This window comes from Hyperolius riggenbachi, chromosome 2 (genome assembly GCF_040937935.1).
Source record: "Hyperolius riggenbachi isolate aHypRig1 chromosome 2, aHypRig1.pri, whole genome shotgun sequence".
In the NCBI taxonomy this organism is placed as follows: domain Eukaryota; kingdom Metazoa; phylum Chordata; class Amphibia; order Anura; family Hyperoliidae; genus Hyperolius; species Hyperolius riggenbachi.
In genome coordinates this window covers 263341889-263367377 of record NC_090647.1, presented here as the reverse complement: position 1 = coordinate 263367377, position 25489 = coordinate 263341889, and positions in this window count along the sequence as shown.

Below are 25489 nucleotides of genomic sequence, written 5' to 3'. Positions count from 1 at the left end.
CTTTTTGTATTCATTTTAAACCATATTTTTCATATTTTTATGCAAGACGGTTCTTGCAGATACTGAAGGGCCCTTCAAGCCAGTTGTATGTATGGTGTGGATGAACGAGTGGGTTATTGTGTTTGTTATGCAATACGTTCATTGATATGTGGTTGAGCTTTTGAATAAATTTGGAGTTATTTAAGCGCGTTAGAAATTTTTTATATTACTTTTTATGTTTCAAGGGTACAAGGGATTTCCCTTCTAGCGCGCAGCTAGTGAATTGACTATCACCCCTTGCGCTTGGTTTTAGAATCTGCTTGCTGTGTGTATGAGTCAGACAAGGTCTCTGCTCACAGCCAGCGTCTGCAGACTCAGGAGCTGTGAGCTTATGAACAGCTGTGAGTGCAGAAAGATCAGTTCATAGCTCAGACAAGCAGCTAAGGCAACAAGTGGTATAACATTCCAGCAATCAAATCACGTTTGAGAGGAGCCTCTGCAAACAGGCACCTGCTGTGATGATGTATTTCCTGTTTGGCGGTCATCTTCATTGTTTTCAAAAACAATTAATAAAACAGTGATTTTATCTCCAATCAAGCAGCAGGGAGCAGCGAAAATGTCACAGAGGGGGCTAGGAGAAGACAACAATCAGGCTGGTACGTTTATTTATGTAAGATTTTCACAGTACAGATTCTCTTTAACCTGCATCCAGGACTGGAGGCAACACTGTATGGCATTTAACTAATACATGATCCCCAGAAAGGAGTTTCATATTAAAACCTAGCGCAGACAGGGACAGCCCTAGACTTTTTGCCGCCTGAGGCAAAATTAGAAAAAATCGCCGAAGCCATGGGAGGGGCTGGGGGCGCCAAGCTGGAGGGGTAGCGGGCAGAAAGGGGGTATTGGGCCTAGCGGCGGGGAGGGGGGTCGGACCCCCCCTCCCTCGCCTGGGTCTCCCGATCTGTGCTCCTCCTCCAGCGTTAAGTACAAGCCTGCATATGATGAAGAGGCAACGGGCGGGGGAATCACTCACCTCTTCCGCGTTCCATTGTGCGCTTCACTGACGTCACTTCCTGCAAGGCCGTCCACTTACAATACAGTGGGCGGCGTTGCCGAAAGTGACGTCAGTGGAGCACGTGATGGAACGCGGAAGAGGTGAGTGATTCCCCCGCCTGTTGCCTCTTCATCATATGCAGGCTTGTACTTAACGCTGGAGGAGGAGCGCAGATCGGGAGACCCAGGCGAGGGAGGGGGGGGGGTCCGACCCCCCCTCCCCGTCGCTAGGCCCAATACCCCCTTTCTGCCCGCTACCCCTCCAGCTCGGCGGGCGGCCCCCAGCGTCCATGGACAGGCGGGTGCCGCCCCCCCAGATCTGCCGCCTGAGGCAAATGTTTCACCCCGCCTCATGAGCGGGCCGGCCCTGAGCGCAGATGTACAAGGACTATAGCCTGGATAGGATTGGACTCAATAACTCTGGCAACAACTCAGGGCTGAGGCTATACTACTGCGCCCCAAAAATAGGACACTGTCTTATGTTAATTTTTCATTAATCATATGTGCTAGGGCTTATTTTCGGGGAGGTCTTATATTTGTGGGGGTAGCCAGATCCCCCTTTATTGAGATCCCCCAGTATACAGCAAGATCCCCCCAGTACATATGGTAGCCATATCCCTCCATTACATAGCCAGACCCCCCTCCCCCTAAGTATATAGCCAGATCCCCTAGGTAGTAGTACTGGTAGCAGATAACCTTCCCCCTCCACCACGCAGCCGCTGCTGCAGCCGATTTACCTCCCCTGCTTCTTGCTCTCTCCTCCAGCAACTCGGATCCCCCTGCAGGCTGCAGCTAGCGCTATGCATAATTCAGCCTGGGCTCCGATCAGCGGTGAAGGCAGCTAAAGTTATACAGTAACAGCGCTGCCCTCTACAGGAAGTAAACAGAGATCACTTCCTGTACATGGGCTCTGTTGCTGTAGTGTTCAAGTTTAGCTGCCTTCACTGCTGATGCATCTGAATTAGCCACGGCCCGCAAGGGGATCCAACTTTCTGGAGGAGAGGAGAGGTAAATCGGCCACAGCAGCGGCGGAAGGGGGCGGGGTATTTCAGATGGGGGAGCGCAACTAGGTCTTATTTTCAGGGAATGTCTTATATTTCAAGCATTCTTGAAATATAAGATAGGTCTTATTTTAGGAGAATGTCATAGTTTAGGGGAAAGACGGTATACTATACAGATGCAGTAATGCCTGTAGTTGCTATAGTGGGGGGAGAAGAGCTGATGGAGCGGCAGAGAGTGGGTGGGGTGAGTGGGGAGAGCAATGCCCTCTGCAAACTCTTGGCTGAGTCAATCTGCCAGGCAGATGTGCCAAGGGGGATTGGGGACCACTGAACAAATGTTCTTCCGCCCAAGGTGGTCTTTATTGTGTATGTAGCTTAAGAAAAACTAAGAAAGCTTTTTTTCTTGCTCACATTCTAAATGGGATCAGAGACCACTGGGCCAACAGATTAAAATTACATTCTTTGCAGGACTGAGATAAAGTGTACGTAGTTTCAGAAGTGACTGGGAGTTTGTAATCACACAGTAAAGCTGGACACATAACTATAACCACAGCATCCTGCTGGAAGCAATGCTGTTCTGTTGTTATAGTTATGTGTTGGTTATGGAAAAGGTCAAGAGGCATACTGTTTTATAGAGGCGTATACATTTCTGTCAAGCTTCTCATTTATCCAGGTGGAGGCATATCCAAAGAAACATATAAACTACCTTGAACTGGACAACTTTTTTTGTGTTCTAGAAATTTTTTTTATCAACCTAACAGAGCAATTAATATTGTTCTAATGAGTGCATGAGATACCTAAGCAGTAATAAAGTACAAATAACCACATACTCCAGCCAACAGTTTAGTTTATTGACACTCATTTTCCAGATTTTAATTGTTTAGTTGCCATGCTGAATTTGTGTATTGTCGTCGGTAGTATCGCTTATCACTGTTTACATTTTGCACAAACGCTGCATTTCGATCGTGATTTCCACCAACATCTGTTTGATCTTGAATCAACAGTTATAGGATAATTTACCACCACGGTTCCGTGTTCTCCTGCAGGGAAGAAAAACGCTGCACGCAAAGAAGCGCTGCCAAAAGCCAACAAATGCATATGCAAAGAAACACTGGGCTGCTGTGGGTGGCTAATTCAGATGTCCATGCGAACCAGCCCTAAAGTGATAAACAAACTGTGAAAGATCATATGCTGCCTGTTTTTTTTTTCTTTTCACCCAATAACGCATTGCTACTGGAACTAATATAATGTGAGGTTCAGTTCAAACTCACCAGAGTGGAGTCCTCAGATACTCTGTACAAATACTCTGTACCACTTCAAGGTTGATTGCAGTAAAAGTTCAATTGTTCATTGTCTTAAAACTAAACCTGAGACATTTAAATAGCTGCATTTATACTTGCCTGGTGCTTCCTTTAGCCCCATGGCCTCCAAGGGGTCACTCGCCATCCGCCCGGGCGGCTCCATTCTTCTACTGTCTTCCCCGGTGAATGGTTCCAGTAGCGCTACACTGCACATGTTATCACTACTTACAGCTTAAAAAGCACAAACAAAATCACAGCTTCTGTTACTTTTGGCCAGGTAATGCTTCAGTCACTTTTACAATTTCCCCAAAAAACAGGAAAGTGACACATAGACATTAGGCTGGATTCACTAACCAGTGCTAACTCAGTTAGCACGTGTTAAGGCTTTGCACGTGCAAACTAGGGTGCTAAGTAGTTTGGACGGGCAAAGCTGTTGCTGTTCGCGTGCTATTTTAGCACGCGTATGGCGTTACGCGCTACGCTCCATTCGCATGATAAGCCGCAACTTTGCGTGCTACGTCTGCTTGTCACACTACTTAGCACGTGAAGCGGATGTTTTTGCATGCGAAATGCTGCACGCAAAACTTTATGCGCGCAGCGAGAAACTTTGTGCGTGTGAACTCTTACGCGCATATTAGCGCGTGAAGAGCCAGTTTGCACATGCTAAGCAGCTTTTCACTGGCGTGCTAACACTTAGGACGCTTTTGTGAATCAAGCCCCTGGTATGAATCTGTAAGGTTCTTGCAATGTGAAAACCTCATTAGTTCAGAACCAAACTTTCAGCAAGAAGGCTATATACAGAGTTCTCCTTTGGATATATTTACCAGACACATTCAGGCTTGGTTCTCACATAAATCTGTACATTTCCGGTCCAGTCCAGTCCTGTTCATTTCGAATCACAACTTAGTATCATCCCTGTCCGTCAGAATTATTCAAAGCTTATCCAAGTTTATGTTTGTTGCCTCCATGGCACTATCTAGCCAATACCATCTCATTCTCTTCCATCCCCTCCTCCTTTTGCTCTTGATCTTTCCCAGCATCAGGTTCTTGCAATGAATCCTGCTGTCTCCTTTTGGGCCAGTAAACTCCGGTAAAGTTGCCCTGCGTAGGGAACACACAGAAATGTTACTGTTACTAACACAGGGGAGCACTGGCCGTTTGCCCTTAACGCCACGTGCATTACCATAGTAATGTATGTTATGCCATGCATTACCATGCACATGACAACTTTACCGGAGTTCACCGCATCAGACCCCATCCAATTCACTTTTCCTCTTAAGTTTTCTCCTAGGAGATAATTTTTCATCTTCTGTTTAAAATAGCTTTTGCACTCTGCAATTGAAAGAGTTTAAAAAGGTAGGTGAAAAAGTATTGTCAAAATTATTTTCTTACTTGCTGGTAGAGATGGCCCAAACCTCCGATTTTCGGTTCGCGAACTTCTGCAAAAGGTTCAGTTCCCACGAACTTTCACGAACCGCAATAGACTTTGATGGGGATGCAAACTTTGAAAACTAGAAACATTTATGCTGGCCACAAAAGTGATGGAAAAGATGTTTCAAGGGGTCTAACACCTGGAGGGGGCATGGCGGAGTGGGATAGATGCCAAAAGTCCCGGGGAAAAATCTGGATTTGACGCAAAGCAGCGTTTCAAGGGCAGAAATCACATTGAATTCTAAATTGCAGGCCTAAAGTGCTTTCAAACATATTGCATGTGTATGCATCAATCAGGGAGTGTAATTAGAGTACTGCTTCATGCTGACACACCAAACTCACTGTGTAACGCACCGCAAACAGCTGTTTGCGTAGTGATGGCCGTGCTGGACTGGTGCGCACCATGGCGAGAGTGCATGCTGTGGCGGTGTTCAAGCCCATATGGTCGCCGGGCTGTGGTAGCTCAATGATAGAACAACAGTGACTGTCCGGCTGATCAAATTTGGTCTGTCCACAATGAAGCAACAACCTTATTATCTTCTTGTATGTAGGTAGGCATAGGTAGGTGCCCCAGTATAGGTAGGCAGGCATAGGTAGGTGTCCTAGTATAGGTAGGTGCCCCAGTAGTTAGCTAGGCATAGGTAGGAGTCCCAGTATAGGTAGATAGGCATAGGTAGGTGCCCCAGTAGTTAGCTAGGCATAGGTAGGAGTCCCAGTATAGGTAGGTAGGCATAGGTAGGAGTCCCAGTATAGGTAGGTAGGCATAGGTAGGTGTCCCAGTATTGGTAGATAGGCATAGGTAGGTGCCCCAGTAGTTAGCTAGGCATAGGTAGGAGACCCAGTATAGGTAGGTAGGCATAGGTAGGTGCCCTAGTATAGGTAGGTAGGTAGGTAGGCATAGGTAGGTGTCCCTGTATAGGTAAGTAGGTGCCCCAGTAGTTAGGTAGGCATAGGTAGGTGTCCCAGTATAGATAGTTAGTCAGGGCCTGGCTAGCACAGTAATAGCAATTACCAAGGTCCAGCTGCAACAGATAGGGCTGTATAATGCAGTGTCAGTGGGCAACACATAAAAAAAACACATCAGGAGAACATTAGCTCTCAAAAGAGCTGTTGAGGGGTGCTATTTTAGCAATAACAATCAGCCAGGAGCAAGCTAACAAGCCTACAAGAGCCTAACTAATCTTTCCCTATGAGAGTCTGCCAGCAGCTGTCCCTTCACTAATTACTGCAGGTACACGAGTGAGTGTAATAGCCAGCGCTGCCTGCCTTTTATAAGGGGGGGAGTGGCTCCAGGAGAGAGTGTAGCCTAATTGGCTACAATGTGCCTGCTGACTGTGATGTAGAGGGTCAAAGTTGACCCTAATGGTGCACTATGGGGGCGAACCGAACTTCTGGAAAAGTTTGCGTTCCATAGCGAACGCGAACCACCAGAAGTTCGCCTGGGACCGTTTGCTGGCCAACCGTTCGGGCCATCTCTACTTGCTGGTGGCTTAAAAAGCATTGTATTTATAACGTGAAAATATTACTCAGAAGAAAACTTAGGAGAAAAATTGAATTGGATAGGGCCCTGTGTGCCCAAGGTATTTCAACTTCAGCATCAGCATTGCTCACTCCAATGAACAGTCAGGGTTAATTTCCTTAAAGAGAACCCGAGGTGGGGTTCTAAGAATGAAATCTGCGCTCAGAGGCTGGGTCTGCTTATATTGCCCAGCCTCTATTTCAATCCCCCCAAAGTTCCCCCTGCGCTCCGCTCTCTCCATAAATCATCAGCCGCGCTGCCCACACGCAGCGTGTCACAGCAGGCTGTGTTTACTTTTGTCCTGTCACTCTCACCGCTCCGGAGTGAGAGTGTCCTGTCACTCTCACCGGGAGAACGGAGCGCGGTAGGAACTTAGGGGGGATTTAAATAGCAACAGAAGCTGGGCTGTAAAGGCAGACCCAGCCTCTGAGCGCAGATTTCATTCTTAGAACCCCACCTCTGGTTCTCTTTAAAGACTGACTGATTGGATCTTCTTACAGTCCAAATGGACTCTCTGTTTCAAAGTTTTAAATTAGGTCAAATAAATGACTTGAAACTATCTCTACGTGTAAAGGCACCTGTTGTTTTATGGCACGTAATCCATTGGTCTTGCCATAATTTATGTGCAAATCTATGATTCTATGGGTATTTTTTTCAGTTTTTGTAGCTTTTGTGTATTATACTAAGGCTAATAGAAAATGTTGTCTACTGTCCATGTTACTCTATACATGACAATATACTGTACACTAAAACACTATGCACTGATTTAATTAAGCATTCTCTTAATTTCCTAAGGCTCTGCTTGTAAATGTGTTTCTTTTTCTGGAAGTGAAAAAATATAAGTTACTATAAAAATCTCAAATAAAAAATGGAACTGTCAAAATAATTAGATAATTAGCTATTATAATATATGTTATGTAACGTAGAAAAACCCAGATTATGTCTTCATCAACGGAAAACATGTATTTAGAAAACCCATTTAACAAAATTACCTTTTTTAAAAATGGATGTAATCTGCTCATGCGTTGATTGAAGCAAAGAGATAACATCCAGATCTTGAAAACTGCCATTTTAGACCTTTCTCTAAAACTGCTAGTTTCCCACCAAACAGGAGGATCCTTTGCCTTTATACTTTCTGAGTCAATAACCCGGAATTAGCATGCAGATCCGATGCCCTGACTGTACTCTGCCTCTGCTGGTTGCATGCTTGGTTAAATTTCTGGCTTACGTACTACTATAACCAACACAGCAGTATGATATCACCTTTTAACACCTCTTTCTATAGATCCAATTTCAGAGTACAAATAACATTGCCACCTGTTGATATAGGCACAGTTTTCATGATGATTTTTAACACTAACACCCTGGCCCTCTAAGTAACTGATACACTACTCAAAATACTAGCTATTTGGCTAGTGATAGTTGATCGGCTAGTATTATCTGAAAGCAGTAGACGAAATACTAGCTGAATGTCTAGTGATAGCCAAACGGCTTGTATCGGGCATCCAACTCACCATTTTGGCATTGAATAACAGCAGGTTGGTATTAGGAACTACAGTGGTGTGAAAAACTATTTGCCCCCTTCCTGATTTCTTATTCTTTTGCATGTTTCTCACACTTAAATGTTTCTGCTCATCAAAAACCGTTAACCATTAGTTAAAGATAACATAATTGAACACAAAATGCAGTTTTAAATGATGGTTTTTATTATTTAGTGAGAAAAAAAACTCAAAACCTACATGGCCCTGTGTGAAAAAGAAATTGCCCCCTGAACCTAATAACTGGTTGGGCCACCCTTAGCAGCAATAACTGCAATCAAGCGTTTGTGATAACTTGCAACAAGTCTTTTACAGCGCTCTGGGGGAATTTTGGCCCACTCCTCTTTTCAGAATTGTTGTAATTCAGCTTTATTTGAGAGTTTTCTAGCATGAACTGCCTTTTTAAGGTCATGCCACAACATCTCAATAGGATTCAGGTCAGGGCTTTGACTAGGCCACTCCAAAGTCTTCATTTTGTTTTTCTTCAGCCATTCAGAAGTGGATTTGCTGGTGTATTTTGGGTCATTGTCCTGCTGCAGCACCCATGATCGCTTCAGCTTGAGTTGATGAACAGATGGCCAGACATTCTCCTTCAGGATTTTTTGGTAGACAGTAGAATTCATGGTTCCATCTATCACAGCAAGCCTTCCAGGTCCTGAAGCAGCAAAACAACCCCAGACCATCACACTACCACCACCATATTTTACTGTTGGTATGATGTTCTTTTGCTGAAATGCTGTGTTACTTCTACGACAGATTTAACAGGACACGCACCTTCCAAAAAGTTCAACTTTTGTCTCAGTGGTTCACAAGGTATTTTCCCACAAGTCTTGGCAATCATTGAGATTTTTTTTAGCAAAATTGAGACGAGCCTTAATGTTCTTTTTGCTTAAAAGTGGTTTGCGCCTTGGATATCTGCCATGCAGGCCGTTTTCGCCCAGTCTCTTTCTTATGGTGGAGTTGTGAACACTGACCTTAATTGAGGCAAGTGAGGCCTGCAGTTCTTTAGATGTTGTCCTGGGGCCTTTTGTGGCCTCTCGGATGAGTTTTCTCTGCGCTCTTGGGGTAATTTTGGTCGGCCAGCCACTTCTGGGAAGGTTCATCACCATGTTTTTGCCATTTGTGGATAATGGCTCTCACTGTGGTTCGCTGGAGTCCCAAAGCTTTAGAAATGGCTTTATAACCTTTACCAGACTGCTAGATCTCAATTACAGTACTTTTGTTCTCATTTGTTCCTGAATTTCTTTGGATCTTGGCATGATGTCTAGCTTTTGAGGTGCTTTTGGTCTACTTCTACTTAAAAATTGCTCCTATTTAAGTGATTTCTTGATTGAAACAGGTGTGGCAGTAATCAGGCCTGGGGGGTGACTACAGAAATTAAACTCGGGTGTGATAAACCACAGTTAAGTTATTTTTTAACAAGGGGGGCAATCACTTTTTCACACAGGGCCATGTAGGTTTTGAGTTTTTTTTCCTCACTAAATAATAAAAACCATCATTTAAAACTGCATTTTGTGTTCAATTATGTTATCTTTGACTAATAGTTAACGGTTTTTGATGAGCAGAAACATTTAAGTGTGACAAACATGCAAAAGAATAAGAAATCAGGAAGGGGGCAAATAGTTTTTCACACCACTGTATTACACGGCTGACAAAGTCAGCACCCAATTCACCTCTTCTGTCAATTAAAAAAAAATACATTTCCGATACTTATGTTCAGAGATTTTAAAAGAAGCTATTCCAACTGTTGCTGCCTTAAGTGGCAATCCATCCTCTTACATTAAGTATTATTATCCACTGTAGTGAATGCATAATCTGTATATAAGTTGATATGTAGGAATAAAGAAGTTATTTTTTAGATAGCTGGTTGAAGTAATAAATTGTGTTTTTCCACCATTTTATAAACATCTGAGTCATCATGGTTGCGGAAAATATCAAAGAAGAATGCAAGATAGCACAGACTTTTTAAATAGTGCCCCATGCCTATTTACTGTTAAAGTGGCCCATTTGCCAAAGTACCATGGTCATTATTGCTTATTTGAAGCCATTTGTACATCACTTTACAGTTTCTTTACTTGACATTTTCAATCTGAAACCGCTATAACAAAACACAAAATGACTGATAGAGGCAAAGCTACTTGAAAACATCAGCACAGCATGGCACACATATTTCCAGTGTGATGTTTTGTTAATCTCAGTTTATACATCAAGGCTTACTAGTAGGAATCAGCTTATGTTCAGGCGTACGTTAAAAAAGGGCGTCGGGAAAAAAGGGCGCAGGGTTTTAAACCATAAGCATGAATAGCGTTTAAAAAAAAAGTGCTATATTTTGTTTAAAAATTATGTTTTATAAAGTTATAAATCATTAAATAATGTGTATGAAATTGGCAATTGTAAAAACGTTAATCTTTCCTGTTTAAAAAGTGAAATGTATAATAACGATTTATAAAAGATTAATAAGAATTTTACTAAAGCTATACCTAACCCTACTTTCATACAGTACCTCCCTGTACCCACCCCTAACCCCTGGACCCCCCTGGTGGTGCCTAAACCTAAGACCCCCCAGGTGGTGCCTAACCCTAAGACCCCCCACGTGGTGCCTAACCCTAAGACCCCCCTGGTGGTGCCTAATCCTAAGACCCCCCTGGTGGTGCCTAACCCTAAGACCCCCCTGGTGGTGCCTAACCCTAAGACCCCCCTGGTGGTGCCTTAACCTAAGATCCCCCTGGTGGTGCCTAAACCTAAGACCCCCCTGTGATAAGCATTAATAACGTTTGAAAAAAATATTGTGCTGTTTTTTGTTTTAAAAATGTTTTTAAAAAGATTGTACTGTTTTTTGTTTAAAAATAATGTTTAAAAAATTATAAATCATAAAATAATGTGTAATCATGAGAAGCAGTTATAAAACAGTAAAAGTCTCCGGGCACCGCTTGTAAAACATTATTTTTCTCCGGCGCCCTTTTTTCCTGTCGGGCGCCCATTAAACGATATTTATTATGGGAGGGAATGGCGGCGCCCTTTTTGTCCACTTGCCTCAGGCGCCCGAATTTACTGTTTCCTATGCTCAGAACTCCACTTAGATAGAGACGCCTGTGAATTGTCAGTTTGGGGATGTTAACAGTCCTGTCCTAGTGTATACAATACAGATAATAGCATATTTGTTTCTTTAAAGGATATTGACATTCAACTTTGCGTTCTTTGACAATATCAAAATTAGGGATGAGACAATCTTTTGTGCAAAAATCAGCCTTTTGCTGACTTGGGATTTTCTAAATTTTTTGTAAACATGGTTTGGCTGAAGCGACTGTATAAAGTGCAGGATTCATGGGATTGACGTGATTCTGTCCTAGGTACTAAACTATATAAAACTATATAAAATGTATTTTAAAAATGTATTATATTTTTTGTGTGTTCACAGGGGTTTCACAAATAAAATGTAATGTCTGTGTTTTGGATTTTGTAGGTGCTTCAATGACTGAGAAAAGTGAGGAGGTTGATCATTGCTATGTGGATCGATGGCTACATTCACAGCGGTCAGCATGGAGGTTTTTGAGAAGGGTCTGTATGATCCAGTATCCATCAGAAAAGGTATATATTTTAGGTGTCAGAGGTTTATTCAATTTCTTAAAAGCAGATGTGATCAGTTTATACAGCTGTGATGATTGATGACCTTCTGCTTTAAATTCATTTGGCAATGATGGAAGATGGAGGATCAGGTAGAAACGGGCTATGGCTACTGAAGATCCACAATGGCCATTCAGGAGTTTCCAGAGTATCTTGAGAGGTTTCAGAAAACACACATAAAAATAGTAAAGTGTGTCTTTACACTTTATGCGTTGGTATGCGTTAGTGTGCATTACTACGCATTGGTGCCATAATTTTTCCATAGCAGTGCATTGTGAAAATATTTCAGTTAAAAAGCGTAAAGTGTGAAAGGTGCCATAGGAAAACATGAGCATTACTTTGAAAATCAGTTTTCTTTCAGTTATAACTGAGAGTAACTGATTACATTTTAAAAGAGCCCTTAGGCGCCTTTTACACCTGATCCGCTGCGTTGGGCATGCATTTGCGTTTGTACGCGTTGGTACGTGTTAGTGCGCGTTTTTTCCTGAAATGTAATAGAAAACCTAAAACCACATGTTGGCATCCGCAAAAAAGAGTACTGTACTCCTTTTTGCAGACGCCAGCGTGTGGGGATTGTAACAAATAGGTTTTCTATTACATTTCAGGAAAAAACACGCAGTAACGCGTACTGATGCAAACGCACGCCCAACGCAGCAGATCAGGTGTAAAAGGAAACTTACTGTCAACTAACAGCGAGGCCTATGGCTACAGTTTGATTGACCTGTAGACCAGTCCAAACATACTTTTATTTACAAATGTGTCATCAATGTCATTTATATATTGGTAATGGTTATCAAATTCCCTAGGACCTGGGGGACATACTTAAGGAAGAGGTATGCTCAGATTGAGTAGACACAATAGCAGGAAATAACTAAACGTCCCAAAGAAATCTTTAGCAATATGTAATGAATATATAATGAAATTCTTAAGTGGTTGTTAACTGTGTGATCTAGAATTGTGAACTTATACTGCGTGGAGCTACTTAGAAATAGAGTAGGTCATAAACTTGACATTCTGAAAATATTGTTAATTCTGTTATGAGTGTTTTATGGTTTTTGGCAAAATATAAAGTATACCAGTCTGTTGCCTAAAAGCAAAGGTGTCAAACACAATGTCCGCGGGCTGATTGTGGGCATCATTGCCATTTTATGTGGCCCTCAAGAGCTTCAAATATGCATCATTGTGAGCAATAAAAGAGCAACACTGCACTGCCTTCCCATCAGTGGCGTAGCTAAGGAGCATTGGGCCCCGGTGCAAGTTTCTCATAGGGCCCCCCCAAGCACTCTATACATATAAATTGATACGGTGCACTAAAACCTGTGTCAGTGTCAGAGGTGCAAGAAGCGGATGGGGAACAGTTTGTTAACCTCCCTGGCGGTAAGCCCGTGCTGAGCACGGGCTATGCCGCGCAGGGGGATTTCTCAGGCCCTGCTGGGCCGATTTGTTCACTTTTTGTTTTGCAACACGCAGCTAGCACTTTGCTAGCTGCGTGTGCAGTCTGATCGCCGCCGCTCCGCACCGATTAGGTGCCTCCGCTCGCCGCGCCGCCCCCCCCCCCAGACCCCGTGCGCTGCCTGGCCAATCAGTGCCAGGCAGCGCTAAGGGGTAGGCCGGGACTCCCAATGACGTCACGACGTCGATGACGTCGGTGACGTCATGCCGCCCGTCGCCATGGCGACGGGGGAAGCCCTCCAGGAGATCCCGTTCTTTGAACAGGATCTCCTGATCTCCGATCGCCGGAGGCGATCGGAGGGGCTGGGGAGATGCCGCTGAGCTGCGGCTATCATGTAGCGAGACTTTGACTCGCTACATGAAAAGAAAAAAAAAAAAAAAGAAAAAAAAGAGTTTGCTGCCCCCTGGCGGATGTTTTGCAAACCGCCAGGAGGGTTAATCATTATCATTCAAAGCATTTATAGAAGTGATCATTACAAGCACAGGACCAATAAAGAGTTAATACTGCAGCTGAGGGAGGGCCCTACGGGGCACCTCTGGCCTAAGGGGCCCGGTGCGGTTGAGACCGTTGCAACCCCTATTGCTATGCCACTGCTTCCCATCCAGTTGATGACAGTGTTTGTGGTTAAAACATTGTCACTTTGAGCCTAGGTGTAACAACATTCCATGCGCCACTCCTCCTCGCCAAATAAATTAGCATGTGACTTGGATCCAAATATTTACCTGCTCCAGAGCTGCATCATGTCTCTTCCGTTCCTCCCAGCAGCTGCATTGCTCTATGCTTGCACACCTCCAGCTCCTGATCACGTGACATGACTTCAGAGCCAGAGGTATGCAACATAATGCATGTGTCTGTAAAGAAGATAAAAGGAGACCTGAGGCAGCCCTGGAGCAGGCAAATATAAAACTGCTTCACTGAGCTACTCTGCAGAAGGGGGATTGGTGGGTATCCCGGATAACCCCCCCCCCCCAGGTCGCTATAGTTACACTACTTTATTTGAGAATGTTCAATAAATGTTAAATCTTAATAAACAATTTGGCCCATGACTTAAACTGTGTTTTAGATTTTTGCCCCTTCTGTGATTGAGTTTGACACCCCTGCTCTAAAGCATTCCTGAACTGGATAAAAATCCCTCAGTATCCAACTGCATAGCCATGTAGAGGGGGGTGGAAAGAAAAGTGGGGGTGGGGGGAAAAGCAAAAACCACGGGTCCTTTCCCAATACTAAATCCCAGTGACTTCTGTATTTACAAATGTCCCACTGAAGGCTCCTGCAACAGCTACTTCAGGTACACCTTAACCAGTCTAGCCTTTTGGACATTTGTGCTATGTCCAAAAGGCTGCTGCTGTGGTGCTGCGCGCTCCCGTGCCGCCGCTCGTTAGCCCGGAGATCAATGAATGGGAAGTATCCCATTCATTGATCTGAGTCCCCGGGCCAGCAGAAAGACCAATGGCTTCTTTGAGAAGCCACGTTCTTTCTGAAAACGTCTTTTCATCTTGTGGCCAAATAGTAAAACTACATCTATATACAGTGGGATGCGAAAGTTTGGGCAACCTTGTTAATTTTCAAGATTTTCATGTATAAATCTTTGGTTGTTACAATAAAAAATTTCAGTTAAATGTATCATATAGGAGACACACACAGTGATATTTGAGAAGTGAAATGAAGTTTATTGGATTTACAGTGTGTAATAATTGTTTAAACAAAATTAGGCAGGTTCATAACTTTGGGCAACACAAAAAATAAATGAAATCAATATTTAGTGGATCCTCCTTTTGAAGAAATGACAGCCTCTAAACGTTTACTGTAGGTTCCAATGAGAGTCTAGATTCTGGTTGAAGGTATTTTGGACCATTCCTCTTTACAAAACATTTATGCATAATGCCCCTTGTTATGCCCAAATAACTCAATTTTAGTTTTATCAGTCCACTGCACCTTATTCCAACATGAAGCTGGCTTGTCCAAATGTGCTTTAGCATACCTCACGCAGCTCTGTTTGTGCTGTAAGCGGAGAAAAGGCTTCCTCTGCATACAACATCTCCTTGTGTAGAGTGTGCCGAATGGTTGAACTATGCACAGTGACTCCATCTGCAGCAAGATGATGTAGGTCTTTGGTGCTAGTCTGTGTGTTGACTCTGACTGTTCTCACCATTTGTCGCTTCTGTTTATCTGAGAGTTTTCTTGGTCTGCCACTTCAAGACTTAACTTGAACTGAGCCTGTGGTCTTCCATTTCCTCAGTATGTTCCTAACTGTGAAAACAGACAGCTGAAATATTTGAGACAGCTTTCTGTATCCTTCCCCTAAACTATGATGGTGAACAATCTTTATCTTTAGGTCATTTGAGAGTTGTTTTGAGACCCCCATGTTGCTACTCTTCAGAGATAAAGCAGAGATACCGAGAGCCCAGTATAGTGTAGTATGTATTGGATCAATGGTGAATAAATAATAAGTAAGTATTATACTTACAAACGTGGGTTACCACCAAGGTAACCACTGTATAGGCAGGTGGGGAGATTAGACCTGTCCCCACTCAGGATTAAGATGTCGCTCTCTGAAGAAGAAAAAGGGTTTGTCACCCTTCCAACGAGGGTGGAATTCTTGACAAGTGAAGGTACAGAGGCGCCAAAAGGATAAAATACAATAAAATGTTTAAAATATTCAGGTGGCGGCGGTGGACTGACCACTCAGAAACAGACTCGATGCTGTCGTAAGTAACAAAAAGGCAATTTATTTACATACTCCACGAACAATAACTGCAAAAAAAAGCAGTTATTGGTCGTACTACTCACACTTTGCCAACACAGGCTTGACCCAAACGCACATAGGGTTAATATGTTTAAACCACTTCGCTATATGGCAGTCAATATTTTATTCAGTTACACTGCCTCAGCGATTAACATTGGGATTAGGTTGTATTCTGTTTATTGTACTAGTAATTCACACTATAGCACATATCCACATGTGGTTAGAATGGTGAGTGTTTCTGCAGGGGTCTTTGCTGATCCCCGACAAGAAGGTAGCACGTTGTGCATATATTCTGGGGTGTAGCTATCCCACAGGACTCACACTCTATTTGGTACTAGACCACTTTGACATGAAACTGTACAGCGTTAGGTGTGTATCTAGTTAGCAACCTATCCATGCATCAGATCGATCCATTCATATAGCCGACCTAATACCTATCATATATCAGAGATGGAATCCCCATAGGGGACAAATATGCCTTCATAGAAGGTGGCTGGATAGGGAATGTTATCACCATTAGGGTGCATGAGCAGTGCAAGTCGATGCCCAGATAGTGCTGCCAGTCTGAGCAAGCACAGTGCGACTATGCAGTACTATTATCTGGCAGAGAGAGACGGAGAGAGCGCACTGCACTTGCTCAGACTGGCAGCGACTGGCCAAAGTTACGGGACCCGGTCCCGGAGCTGGAGAAGACTGAGGATGGCGGCATGGGAGTGATCTGCGTGGATGGGGCTGGAGGAAGCCCCAGGTATGTATAAAACTTTTAACTTTGTCTCTAGTAGACAAACAAATACTTTATATAGCATACTACTTTGTATTTTAAAAGAAAATAAAACTTCAGGCTAGCCTAGTACAATTACTGTAATATTTCTTTTGAAAAAAAAAAACAAAAAAAAAAACTCCCCACTGCTCTTAATCATTGTGTTCTCTGTGGACTGTTAATGCTCTTTTTGCGTCAATCCTTTTATAAGAGTCAATAGTGCTCTTTTTTTAGATAAAACAGTACACATGATACACTAAGCATATAGTAAGTGCTTTTCCATTACCTAGTGGAAATATTAACACTACATTTAGGTCTAATATTTGAGTTACGAAGTAAGGGAGTGTCACCCCTTGTTTCGCTTTTTTCTTGTGAGACTTGTTATTAGACATTCGCATGAATAATAAATGAAAACTGATGAATTATAAATCAAACACAGTTTTGAAAGTGCTGCTATTTGTTCCTTACCTTCAGCTTGTGTTATTTCTTAGGTGCTGTTATAATGTGAGGGAATTTCAGGCCAGATGATTTGCTGCCCATAGTATCTGCCTTCACACCAAACAGGCCTCATCTTCAGAAATAAGCCTTCTCAGGAGTTAACCTATGCATGCATTTGGTCGTTACAAGATAGTTCTCCATTTAACAAAGTATGGGCCCTAATGCTTATTTTCCTTGTTTATTAGTCTATAACTGCTATATACGTGACAGAAAAATAAGGGGTTTCACTGAAATTTTTCTGTCATAACATTCCTTGCCCAGTGAACAGACAGTAATCTTTTGACATACTAAACCATGAATACATAGAAACATGACAGTTTTTACTTAGCATAGTGATTTTATCTATATCATTTATACCGACAAAGGAAAAGCATCTGCAGCATTTTTCAATTTTGGTTTGACAAGAACGATAGTCACTTTGCTGCAAATGCAGTACCTGTAGAGGTGGCAACAAGCGCTAATCAAGCCAATTTTATGCACAATCAGTGATGCTCATTACGACCTCATAATTATGGCTATACCATTATTATTGGCCGATTTTCAGCAATTACGACATCAGAATCATCATTCGTGATCTGCTGTGATTACAGATGGCGATTTAGAATGCATCCGTAATTGCCCATTGCTTCCGCATTCGGCCTGTAATACCGGATTACGAGCCATAATTGCGAGCTTCAATCGTAACCAAGGAAATGCTGTTTTGTATAATAAATTTATTTTTTTTAAATGTGGGAAATAAAAAAATGGCAAGGGGTCCCCCCTCCCAAGCCATGGTCGTGTGGGGCTTCGCACCCTAAGCTATACCAGCCTGCATGGTCCATGATTTGGGGGGGTGGGGGGGGGGAGCTCTGGAGGAAAGAAGGCGCCAAGCCTCCCCCTCTCCCCCAGAGCTCTTGTCCAATCCATGGACAAGAGGCTTTTCCCCACCTCCAGTGCCCCAAGAGGAGGTGGAGCAATGACGCCCTATGTATTACCTATTTCCACAAAGGGTTAAAGAAATAAAAATGTAACCATGTAAAAAATCCTTAAATATTTTTAATGAACTTCCCCAGGGCGTTGTCACTTCCACCTCCTGCAGGGGCACCGGAGGTGAGGAAGAGCCCCTTGTCCATGGATTGGACAAGGGCTCTGGGGGAGAGGGAGAGGCTTGGCTGCCCCTCTCCCCAGAACCCCCCATACCATGGACCACGCGGGCTGGTATAGTATATACAATTGTCCATTTACAGAGATATTTCTCCCATTCAGCATGGGTATGTGTAAAAATACACCCCAAAACACATTATACTACTTCTCCTGAGTACGGCTATACCACATGTGTGGCACTTTTTTGCACGCTAACTGCGCTAAGGGGCCCAAAGTCCAATGAGTACCTTTAGGACTTCATAGGTCATTTTGTGACATTTGGTTTCAAGACTACTCCTCACGGTTTAGGGCCCCTAAAATGCCAGGGCAGTATAGGAACCCCACTAATGACCCCATTTTAGAAAGAAGACACCCCAAGGTATTCCGTTAGGAGTATGGTGAGTTCATAGAAGATTTTATTTTTATCACAAGTTAGCGGAAATTGATTTTAATTGTTTTTTTTCACAAAGTGTCAATTTCCGCTAACTTGTGACAAAAAATAAAATCTTCTATGAACTCACCATACTCCTATCGGAATACCTTTGGGTGTCTTCTTTCTAAAATGAAGTCATTTGTGGGGTTCCTATACTGCCCTGGCATTTTAGGGGCCCTAAACCGTGAGTAGTCTTGAATCCAAATGTCGCAAAATGACCTGTGAAATCCTAAAGGTACTCATTGGACTTTGGGCCCCTTAGCGCACTTAGGGTGCAAAAAAGTGCCACACATGTGGTACCGCCGTACTCAGGAGAAGTAGTATAATGTGTTTTGTGGTGTATTTTTTCACATACCCATGCTGGGTGGGAGAAAAATCTCTGTAAATGACAATTTTTTGATTTTTTTTTACACACAATTGTCCATTTACAGAGAGATTTCTCCCACCCAGCATGGGTATGTGTAAAATACACCCCAAAACACATTATACTACTTCTTCTGAGTACGGCGATACCACGTGTGACACTTTTTTGCAACCTAGGTGCGCTAAGGGGCCTAATGTCCTATTCACAGATCATTTTGAGGCATTTGGATTCTAGACTACTCCTCACGGTTTAGGGCCCCTAAAATGCCAGGGCAGTATAGGAACCCCACAAGTGACCCCATTTTAGAAAGAAGACACACCAAGGTATTCTGTTAGGAGTATGGTGAGTTCATAGAAGATTTTATTTTTTGTCACAAGTTAGTGAAAAATTACACTTTGTGAAAAAAACAATAAAAATTAATTTCCGCTAACTTTTGACAAAAAATAAAATCTTCTATGAACTCGTCATACACCTAACAGAATACCTTGGGGTGTCTTTTTTCTAAAATGGGGTCACTTGTGGGGTTCCTATACTGCCCTGGCATTTTACGGGCTCAAAACCGTGAGTAGTATGGAAACCAAATGCCTCAAAATGACTGTTCAGGGGTATAAGCATCTGCAAATTTTGATGACAGGTGGTCTATGAGGGGGCGAATTTTGTGGAACCGGTCATAAGCAGGGTGACCTCTTAGATGACTGTATTGGGCCTGATCTGATGGATAGGAGTGCTAGGGGGGTGACAGGAGATTATTGATGGGTGTCTCAGGGGTTGGTTAGAGAGGAAAATAGATGCAATCAATGCACTGGGGAGGTGATCGGAAGGGGGTCTGAGGGGGATCTAAGGGTTTGGCCGAGTGATCAGGAGCCCACACGGTGCAAATTAGGGCCTGATCTGATGGGTAGGTGTGCTAGGGGGTGACAGGTGGTGACAGGAGGTGATTGATGGGTGTCTCAAGGTGTGATTAGAGGGGGGAATAGATGCAAGCAATGCATTGACGAACTGATCAGGGCTGGGGTCTTAGGGCGTTCTGAGGGTGTGGGCGGGTGATTGGGTGCCCTAGGGGCAGATAGGGGTCTAATCTGATGGGTAACAGTGACAGGTGGTGATGATAGGGTGTGATTGATGGGTGATTGATGGGTAATTAGTGGGTGTTTAGAGGAGAGAACAGATGTAAACAATGCACTTGGGAGGTGATCTGACGTCGGGTCTGCGGGCGATCTGATGGTGTGGGTGGGTGATCAGATTGCCCGCAAGGGGCAGGTTAGGGGCTGATTGATGGGTGGCAGTGACAGGGGGTGATTGATGGGTGATTGACAGGTGATTGACAGGTGACCAGTGGGTTAATACAGGGGGCATAGATGCATACAGTACACAGGGGGGGGGTCTGGGGAGAATCTGAGGGGTGGGGGGTGATCAGGAGTCCCCAGGGGGCAGTTTAGGGAATAAAAAAAAATAGCGTTGACAGATAGTGACAGGGAGTGATTGATGGGTGATTAGGGGGGTGGTTAGGTGCAAACAGTGGTCTGGGGGGTGGGCAGGGGGGGTCTGAGGGGTGCTGTGGGCAATCAGGGGGCAGGGGAGGGCAGATCAGTGTGTTTGGGTGCAGACTAAGGTGGCTGCAGCCTGCCCTGGTGGTCCCTCGGAAACTGGGACCACCAGGGCAGGAGGCAGCCTGTATAATATGCTTTGTATACATTACAAAGCGTATTATACGCTTGGTGTGCGGCGATCTGTGAGCTAGTGACCCGCCGGTGCTTCTGAACGGCCAGCGGGTTACAGCGTGAGGGGGCGGAGCCTGTCGCCAGCGGCTGATCGCGTCACGAATTACGCGATCGCCGCATAACCACGCCCGCCGCCGCCGATGGGCATATTGCGGTCATGTGGGCCCAGCTCTTGCCGCCGCCCATCGGCTGAAGGCAGTCCTCAAGTGGTTAAACTGTTGTTCAGGAAAATGGCGTCTTAATTGGCAGCCACGGCCACAGGATTCTGGCCTTTTCTTGTTTTCTTCCCTTATCCCTACCAATTCATCATGTTTTCACCCCTAAAGGTGTGCAGTGTGGTCCAGTGCAGACTGGGATGCTGGTGTGGTTGTGGGGAGTTCGGGTCTGTTTTCTGTGCAGGTACAGGCCAAAAGGCATCCACCACTGCTACCCAGGAGGTCGGGGCGCCACTGAGGTCGGAAGACAGTGCGCTGATCGGGACACCTTTGGCCTTGCTGGATGCCAGCTCCATCCATCCATTGGCTGCTGCTGCTCCACTGCAGCAGGCACACCTTTGGTTTAGCCCCTCCATGATGTCAGCCGCTAATCAGAAGTAAGGGCTGCTGTGGCCAGACGCTTCTGTGACAGCCATATTATCTTGACCAGCCCTGCTGAATGCTGCATAGGAGTCGAATCCCACCGCAGAAATGAACACTACTGCACCTTTGAACTGGAACACCTTGGCCAGCACTGCCAGATGCCAAATGCCAGCAGTACGGATCCTCAGCAGCATCAGCCATCACCGTTGGTTTCTTCCATGTAGAACTGGGTCATCACTGCCTCCCCCCCGCCTTTTCCTTACTGGGTTCCTGGACCGTGACCTATCTCTTTGAGTATTGTGTGTTCACCCACCATGGCCTCTGGAACCAGTGGAGCAGATGAAATCAACACCAACACTACCACAGAAACCAACAAACAGCAAGCACATACTTTTGCTTATGATGATAATGATATCCAAAGGATTTTAAGCCTGGTACCAGAGATTACTATAGAAGCTGTTGGGAATGCCAAACAGGCTAAAGAATTGTTGTATGACCTAAGGAGAAAGGAATTGAGGTACAATTTACTTCGTATGTTTCTGGCTGATTATGGTAAAAATAAAAGAATCCCTAGAGGATACCGCATAGGATTAAGAGCTACATTACTGAATAATGATCCAGTCTTCATACAAAGATTTTTTTAAATATTTAACAAAAGTAGTATTGATGTCATGGCATTGACAATTGAAAGGCTCTCAGTACATTTGAGTAAATTAAAAGACGATATCTCTAGTGTCACGTATGAGTTAGAGTATTGCACAGATGAAATTGAATATATCGATATAATAGAGGAAATTCAAAACAACATTGAGGATGAAAGAAAAGCTATCTCCGTCAAAAAGATGAAAAAAATACAGCGTGATGTGGAGGATTATGCTTTAGATCGCGTCTATACCTGGAAGCATGATAGACGCCAGAGAAGAGGCCGGCATCCGCATCCAACTAAGCCCGATGAGGAGCCGGGGAGTCTGAGCCATGTCACATCTGGCAGCGATCAGTGGATGATGGGACAATTTCACAGCAATTGGTGAAGGGATTAACTACAGATTATCCATGTGTCCCTTTTCTATATCTCCTTCCTAAGATCCACAAGGGGCTACAGGATCCCCCAGGTCGCCCCATTGTGTCCAGCAGTAGGAGCGTACTGTATCCACTGGCGGGTTACTTTGATAGTTTCCTGCAGGAGATAGTTAAGACCTTTACACATTGTCTGAAAGATACTACAGATTTGCTGTGCAGGATTGAGCTATTGAATGATGTGCCCGATGATTTGATCTTTTGCAGCTTAGATATACAAAGCCTTTTCACTGTGATTCCGCAGAGTGAGTGTTATGTCAGGCTTGGCCAGTTATCAGTTCACAGCTCAGCTCCTATGCCCCAATCTATCCCCACCTTCTTCACCCTATGTGGCGCGTCCCCGCTTGAACGGGAGGTGAGGAAACAACACCTGCCCGACTTCGGTTACACCCAGGCCTTGTAGGTGCAAGGTATAGGAGCTGAACGTAGAGTGAACTATGTAACTCACCAGAACCTAACAGGAGATAAGCAGAGTCCAGTAACAATCCGAGGTCATACACGTACAATCAGAAGTATCGAGGTACACAAGGAGCAGGCGAAATCAAGGTCAGGTAATCCTAGGTCGGTCCAGGCAGAGATCAGAGAATAGTCAGGGATCAGGCAGAAGGTCGGTTCAGGCAGCAGGCAAAGCGTAGTCAGATTCCAGGCAGAGGTCGGTTCACAGGTTATCAATAAGCAGAAAATCACACCCAGCAAAAGCACACAGCCAAAGCTATCACGGGCAATCACAGGAAGCACTCAGCAGGTTTAAATACTTCATGCAACCAATCAGTGGTCGACCACATGCACACAGCAGCCAATCACACGCAGGCAATAATCCTGTTTAAGTGTCAGCTGAAGAGATCAGCAGCAGGTAGCAATACATGTCAGTTGGGTAACTACTCAGCTGACTAACAAAACCTCCTGGCTGTATATTAGCTACAGCATACTGGTCAAAGTAATCGCCTCTGGCGTGAGAGGCCAGGGTTCAAATCCAGCCAGGGACAGTATTCATATTTTATATATTTATTAAAACCCATGTCAGTTGACTAAACTGTCAGCTGACACTACCTCTGTCGCCGCCTCAGACCATACTGTGGCCGAGAGGAGCGAGAAAACCGCCCACCAGTATGCGCAGAGCGATCCCCAGTGCACGCATCACCAGCGGAGGATGGCCGTTGACATGCGGAAGTGGAGGTTCCGACGCAACTCTCATCATGAGCGGTCGCATTGCGGGAACCTCCAGGTGAATTCCTAACAGTACCCCCCCTCTGAGGAGTGGGCTCCGAACACTCAACACCTGGTTTATCTGGATTCTTAGAATGAAAATCTTTAACCAAATCATCAGCATGAACTTGACGAGCAGGTATCCAGCATCTCTCCTCTGGTCCATACCCTTTCCAGTCAATAAGGTATTGAAGGGAATTCCTAACTTTACGAGAATCCAAAATACGTTCTACTTCATATTCAGGACTACCATCTACCTCAATGGGTGGAGGTGGGGAAGAGGAGGAAATGGCATCACTGGCAGATTTCAACAACGACACATGAAAAGAGTTGACTATTCTCAGAGACTGCGGTAAACACACTTTGTAAGTCACTCTATTAATTTTTTCAAGGATAGGATATGGACCAATAAATCTGGGACCCAGCTTGGAAGAATGTTGACGTAAAGGAATATTCTTAGTGGAAATCCAAACTAGATCTCCCGGAATAAATTCAGGTTCAGGTGACCTATGCCGGTCAGCAAAATCTTTTTGTTTTTTACTAGCGATTTCCAAATTTTCTTTAACTTTATTCCATATGGATGACATATAATTCAACCATTCTTCCAAAACAGGGAAATTAGATGATGACCCAGACAATGATGCAAATTTAGGGTGACAACCAGTAACCACTTGAAATGGTGACAAACCGGTGGAGGAGCTAACCAGATTATTGAATGCAAATTCCGCAAATGAAATGTAATCAGCCCATTCCTCCTGATTCTCAGAAACATAACAACGTAAATATTGCTCAAGGGTCTGGTTAGTCCTCTCAGTTTGGCCATTAGATTCTGGATGAAACCCAGAAGAGAAAGACAGAGAAATGCCCATCCTGGCACAGAAACAACGCCAGAACTGAGCCACAAATTGTACCCCCCTGTCAGAGACAATGGTTTCAGGTATACCATGTAAACGAAAGACATGTTTAATGAACAACTCAGCTAATTCTTTGGCCGAAGGCAATTTGACTAAGGGTACAAAGTGAGCCATCTTACTAAACCGGTCTATCACTACCCAGATTACCGTAAAACCTTGGGACGGAGGTAAATCTACTATGAAATCCATAGATAAATCCGTCCAAGGTTTACTGGGGATGGGAAGCGGGAGTAAAGATCCACTAGGAGCCAATCTGGGAGCTTTACTGCGGGCACATACAGTACAAACTTTTACAAATGCCTTAGCATCATTTATCATTGAGGGCCACCAGACAAGACGTGATAACAACTCCAGGGTCTTCTTTTGACCAGGATGACCAACGCTTTTAGACTCATGGAATTGTTGTAAAACCTGCAGTCTAAATTGTGGTGGAACAAATAAGGTATGGGCTGGCTGCCCCGGTGGTGGGTCATCTTGAAAAGTTTTCAAGAGACTGGATAAATCCTCTGACAAGGTGGACCTAGACAAGGCTGCAACAATATATTGGGAAGGGAGGATTGGTTCAGGAGCTTCTACCTTGGAAGAATGGACTTCAAAATTACGAGATAAAGCATCAGCTTTGGTGTTCTTTGAGCCTGGCTTGTAAGTTATAATGAAATTAAACCGTGAGAAAAATAAAGCCCAACGTGCTTGACAAGGATTCAGTCTTTTGGCATTTTCTATATACTCCAAATTTTTATGGTCGGTGTATACAGTGACTGGGTGAGAAGCTCCTTCCAACCAATGTCTCCATTCTTCGAATGCCCATTTGACTGCCAGTAATTCTCTGTTGCCAATATCATAATTCTGTTCAGCAGAAGAGAATTTCTTGGAAAAGAAAGCACAAGGATGCAATCTTTCCGGTTTGCCTGCATACTGGGAAAGCACTGCCCCCACCCCTCGCTCAGAAGCATCAACTTCAACAACAAATGGGTATTGAATGTCAGGATGGATCAAAACAGGCGCAGTGCAGAAGGCCTGTTTTAAATCCTTAAAGGCTTTGATTGCTTGTAAAGACCACTGAGAAGGGTCAGCATCTTTTTTTGTAAGGTCAGTCAATGGTGCTACTTTAATAGAAAAATCTTTAATGAATTTTCTATAAAAATTAGCGAACCCCAGAAACCTTTGAAGT